We start from the raw sequence: 6136 nt of genomic DNA on the forward strand, positions 1-6136 counted from the left end.
ATCCGTCTCCCCAACACTCTCCTTGGTTCTCCAGTAAAATTAGCATTACTGTGCCGGACTCTGGGGGCCCAGAGAAGCTTGGGACTGGAGGGGGTAGACAGACAACTTAACGAGAATGGCCACCCACACCAGGCCCATTTAATTCTCCCAAGATGGAGTTTGGTTTTGCTACCTGCTGTTTTGTGAGCTCTGGCTCTGTTGAAGGGGTTATGGGATGACCTGTCCATCTTGAGCCTTGGTTTCTCCTAGGACTGGTGGGGCCAGAAGACTGGGGAAGAAGTGATTTGAAAAACTTCGATTTCTTTTTCCTTTTTACAGGTGAGGGAACTGAGCCTTAAGCAACGTGCCTGTGGCCCCCCAGATGACAGGTGATGCTAGTGTACTCCTCAGCGTCCTCAGACTTGAGGCCCCAAAATCCATGCATAGGAGGGGCCCATGACAGGAAGGCTGCCTGGAAGCTGAATGAGTATTTCCCACTTTCCAATTTTGCTTTAATGAACCTACATTATTTTAGTATTGGAAAAAATGTATGTAACACAAAGGTCAGGTTCAGTCTCCTGTCCCCTGAGATTTAAGTACGATTGACTCAACACCCCTCCTCTAATCCACATGGAGTAGAAGTCTAAGCCTCCCAGAGCACGTCAGATCCCACGGTCACCAGAAAGGGCCACCCTTTTCGACTTCCACGACTTCCCTCCCAGGCAGTCCCAGATGTAGGAGGCTTATTGAAAGAAGAGAGGATGTTTGTCAACAAGGATCTACTTGGACTTTAGACTTGACCATTCAGTGCCCCAGTCCTTTAACATCCTGGCTCTTAAAAGCCCCTCCATGCCTTTCTTTCCCCTTCACCAGAATAATCCCTGGCTTCAGGCCATAGTGCTCGCTTCTCTCTCCTTTCCTCTCCCCCTTCACCCTTACCTCCTGGAGACACCCCCCCAACCTCCACCCTGCCACTGGGACTCTCTGTTCTTCTATTAAGTGAAGTAATCCAGCTGTTTCAATCCCCACCAAACTCCATGCAGGTCCTACTCCACTTAACAACTCATTCTGCTGCTCTGCAGAAAAAGGGCCTCCCTGCCAGTAAATAGTACTCACCCTCCTTAGGAGGCCCTTGTAATTTTAGAGAGAAAAAGAACGGCCTCTGTATTGATAAGGTCTCTCCATTGAAAGCAACTGATGTTAGCTTAAGCAAAAAAGGAATTGATTGTTTCAAGTTGCTGGGAAGGATATGTTAGTGTTTAAAGGAAGAACTATAGGAACCAGGGCATCCATTGGGCTGGAATCAAGGATTCAACCCCACCAGGACTGTTGCTTTGTTCCTCTCATCCCTGATTATCTCCTCTGGGCAGGGAACATGGCAACATGGCTGCATCAGCTTAGAAATCCCAGGAAGGGGGAATTTGGTTAGGGCTCTGTGCTCCCAATGCAGGGGGCCCAGGTTTGATCCCTGGTCAGGGAACTAGATCCCGCATGCATACCGCAACTAAAAGTCCACATGCCACAATTAAGAAGACCACATGCCGCAACTAAAGAGTTCACATGCTGCAACTAAAAGATCCCGCATGCTGCAACTAAGACTCAGCACAGCCTAAATTTAAAAAATTTAAAAATTTAAAAAAATCCCAGGAAGGGAGACCTGCTTTCTCCCAGTCTTGGTATACCTATCCCTGGGAAGGCCAGTGATTGGCCCTTCTTAAATCACATGTACGTTCCTTGGGCCAATTACCACTGTCAGGGAGATGGGAGACTACAATTGACCAGGCTGAGCCACAGGTAAGCCTACACTTGAGATGCAAGCACAGCCAGGTGATTGACAGCATCGCCAGAAAATAATGGGTAACGATGGAGAAAAAACATTCCAGGAGCAGAGACAGCTTATGTAAAGATCAAGTACCCCTGGGAGGAAAAGAAGCCTGAAAAAAAGGGATAGAGAGTGGCAGGGGCCAGTGTAACAACTCAATTTGAAGGCAATGAGGAGACTTAGAAAGTGTGACCAGGAGTTCTGTGTGACTGGGTTCTGCTTCAGGGTTTGTCCCTGTTTCATTCAATACAAGTCTACCAGCCAGGGCTGTGCAGGACACTGGGGATTCAGCAATGAACCTGACAGACATGGGCCTTGACTCTCATGGAACTCACATGGCCTAGCAATGAACTGCTGGGAGGCAAATCCCTTCCTTCTGGGCCCATTTCCTCACTAGTTTAAAAAAAAAAAAAAAAAAAAAAAGCACCAGTGATCTCTATGGACCTTGCCAGCCCACAAATGCTGAATCCTTACCATTCTTCCTTTCTCTCTTATCTCCCTCACTTCCTTTCTCCAATCTTCTCGACACTCCTTTCCTTTAAAGAAAGACTTACTGGGACGTCCTTGGTGGCACTGTGGTTAAGAATCTGCCTGCCAATGCAGGGGACACGGGTTCGAGCCGTGGTCTGGGAAGGTCCCACATGCCGCGGAGCAACTAAGCCTGTGCACCACAACTACTGAGCCTACATGCCATAACTACTGAAGCCCGCTCACTCTAGGGCCTGCGTGCCGCAACTACTGAAGCCCGCGTACCTAGAGCCCATGCTCCACAACAAGAGAAGCCACTGCAATGAGAAGCCTGTGCACCCTGCTCACCACAACTAGAGAAAGCCAGCACGCAGCAGCGAAGATCCAATGCAGCCAAAAATTTTTTTTTTATTTTAAAAATAAAATAAAATTTAAAAGATTTACTAGTGGCCTAGTGGTTAGGATTCTGGGCTTTCACATCTGTGGCACGGGTCCAATCCCTGGTCAAGAACTGAGATCCCACATGCCGTGTGGCATGGCCAAAAAAGGAAAAAGAAAAACAAACAAACAAAAAAGATTTACTGCTACCTCCCGTATGTTTGGTTAGTGAGGGATGCAAAGAATACAGACAAACACCTTGCCAGTGGGCCAGACCCTGGGGCTACACAGCTCTAGAATGGCCATGAGCAAGGGGAAAGGGCATTCCCGGTGGAAGGAACACTGTGGACAAAGGCCTTGAGGCAGGAAAGTGGAGGACAATTTCAAGGAACTCAGTTCAATCAACTTTCACCAACACCTACCTGGGCCACACGAGGTGCCGAGAACCCAGGCATTTATCTGACAGATTCCTTGCCCTTGCAGAGCTCAGAATCCACGGGATCCAGGGATGAGTTAACAGAAGAGAAGCTGAATCAGGGAGGCCTTGTGTTTGAATTTTGTTCTGTAGGTGACAGGGAGAATGACAGGCTCCAACCTGGGTCACTTCACTCTATTTTTTTCCTCCTTTTCCATCATGTTCTCTGTTGATTCTTCCTTTTTTCCCCCTGGAAAAGTCACTGGCCTAAACTCTAGTCCTAGATTTGAGTCCTGATTGCCATTTACTAGCTGTGCAAACTTGGGCTACATACTTAGCCTCTCTGAGTCTCTATTTCCAAATCTGTAAAATGGGGCTAATGAAACCTGGTGGAAGCTTTCAGTAAAGTCATGCACACAGAGCACCAGGCAGGAATGTGGGGCACCACCAGCACTGAGCAAGAGAGGCTGCTGCTGCTCCTACTTTTGGCTTCAAGGGGCAGCAGAGAGCCAGCCAGCCATGTCCCCAGGGGCTGGGTGATGCGCAGCCTTGGAGAAGGTTGGGGAATCTCTCTCGCCTCCCTCTGCCAAGTTCCTGGCAGTCCTGCTCAGGTGCTGAGGAACTTGGTGGTGGGGTGGGGTGGGGGGGGTCATTTCCAGGGGAATCCCCAGGTGGAAAAGGCAGAAATGCCTCCCTCACCCTAGAAGGTAAAGCTTTCCCCAGACCCCCAGGCAGGACCCCCACATCCCAGCCTCATTCTCAGCTTGAGGAATGAGGAGGGGCCCAGGGAAAGGAGAATACTTGAATCACTGCCTTCCCTGACTTCTCTTTCAGACACCTTATTAGACAGCCCCTCCCTAAGGGACCCTCTTTTAGAAGGAGGGGGCGAAGTACAGATGGACCCCCCCCAGGTTACCATGGAGATGGCAGGGAAAGGGTTGCTATATCTCCATGGCAACAATTGATGTCAGCACTACCCTTTCCCATCGCTTGATATGAGAAGGGGGCAGCCACCCCAACCACAAGCAAATCCCCCACAAAGCCTCCTTCCTTTACTGAGCCAATCAACCAAGGGGTCGACAGCCTTAATATAGCACAGGAGTTAAAAGCACAGACTCTGATGTCAGTCAAACCTTCGTTCAAATCCTCTTTCTGCATCGTTTTAGCTGTTTGAATTTGAGCAACTCCCTTAACCCTGGAAGTCTAGTATATACAACGGGGATAGTAAGCTACATGCCTCTGAGGGTTAATGTGAGGATTGCAGGGGATCATGCAGGTAATAGGCAGTGGGCCAGCTCGTAGGAAGTGCACACTGATGCTAGCAACTCTCCAGAGTCCTGCGGACTTGTCAGGGCATTGTGGCTTCTCAGATATAGACTCGAAGCCCCTAAAAGGCCCCCAGAACTCCTAAGGACTGGGCCCTGAGTTTGAGCATTCAGAACTGGGGGGTCTCAGGGTGAAGCCAGAGACAGTGGAGCTTCCAGACTCTGAGGAAACCCCAATACCACTTTCCCTGCAACCCCATCACACCCTGACCCAACTTCCCCTTCCTCCCCCCGCCCACCTCCTCCTAGGCCTCCTTAGCAGGCATCTAACACTCGGGACTCCATCTGGTCCTCTTGGAAAAAGCAGGGGTGAGGGCCGTGGGAAGACATCAGGCAAGCTAACACCAGGTAGATCAGTGGGTTGGACCCCACAGGAATATGGGTGTCCCAGCTCCCACTGGCCTCTCCCCACCTGCCCTTGGGGTAAGGACACTCTCTCTCTCTTCGCCAATCCCCAGTCCTGGTGCCCACAGTCTATTCTGCTCCAATTCCACTGCACTGCCCTGAATAAGACCCCCAGCGCCACTCATCTTGATTACTCCAGCAGCCCCCTAACTGGTCTTGTGCTTCCTTCCCTGCTTGATTCCTCTAGCCCAGAATTATTGCATAAAGACCACAACCCAGCCATGTAATTCTCCTATTTAAATCTCATCAATGGCTTCTTTACATCACTTGTCCAGCCATGTGGAGACCCCTGAGTTCTTCACAAAACCTTCTTCCCACCTTTCAGTATATTGTTCCTTCTGCCTGGAATAGCCTCCTCCCATGCCCGTTACCTCTCAGATCTCCACCAATTGTCACTCCTCAAAGAAGCCTCCTCTGACCACCTGTCCTTCCCCTCCCATAGCACCTGCTTGTCCCACTGTGTACTCATCTCTTCCTTGATCCCTGTTGAGTGCCTGTTTACCCCATTACACTATGGACTCACGGAGGGCAGGGGCTGTGTCATATTCATCCTAACATCCCGGGGCCTAGAATGGAAGGGTTCAGGAGTTGGTAGAATGTCTGCAGATTAGACTGGCTAGTGAATGACTGCTTGATCGGTCTACAGAGAGGCTGGGCACTGTGAGGAGAAGGAATAGCAGAGCCAGCTGCAGGATCTGGGATGGCTTCCCTAAGGAACCGACACTGGAACTGAGATGAGAAGCAGTTACCCAGGCAAGGACATGGAGGTGGGAAATATCCCTGGCCCTGGGACTGGTCTGTGCCATGAGTGAACGTGGTGCTGAAGACACGGTGAAGAGGGACACATTCATGTTTTGGAAAGACAATCCTGGCTGCTCTGTGAGAACAGACCACATTAGAGATTGAGAGTAGCAGCAGGGAGATCATTCAGGAGGCTGCTGCAGCCTCCCAGGTGAAAGGCGATGGGGCCTTGGACCAGCTGTTAGCAGTGGAGATGGAGAGAAGCAATTGGATTTTAGACATATCCTGGAGAGGACAGGATTTCATAACTGCTTGACTATGAAAAGGGAGGGACAGGGAAGAGTCTAGAACCAAGCCCAGATTTCCAGTTCAGGCAGCCGAGAAAACGGCCAAGCTGGGGAACATGGGAGGAAGAGCAGGTGTGGGGCATGTTTGCTGTGAGGTGAAACATCCAGGGGGACGGGGCCAGGAGATAGGTGTTGGGCAGGGAAGAGAGGCTTGGGCTGAAAGAGAGAAGTGAGTCTCTGACACAGGTGGACACCAAAGGCATGGGAACCCATGAGATCCCCTGGGACAGACTGTAGAAGGCCCAAGAACACCCAT

The sequence above is a fragment of the Kogia breviceps genome, chromosome 1 (genome assembly GCF_026419965.1).
Source record: "Kogia breviceps isolate mKogBre1 chromosome 1, mKogBre1 haplotype 1, whole genome shotgun sequence".
Lineage (NCBI taxonomy): Eukaryota > Metazoa > Chordata > Mammalia > Artiodactyla > Physeteridae > Kogia > Kogia breviceps.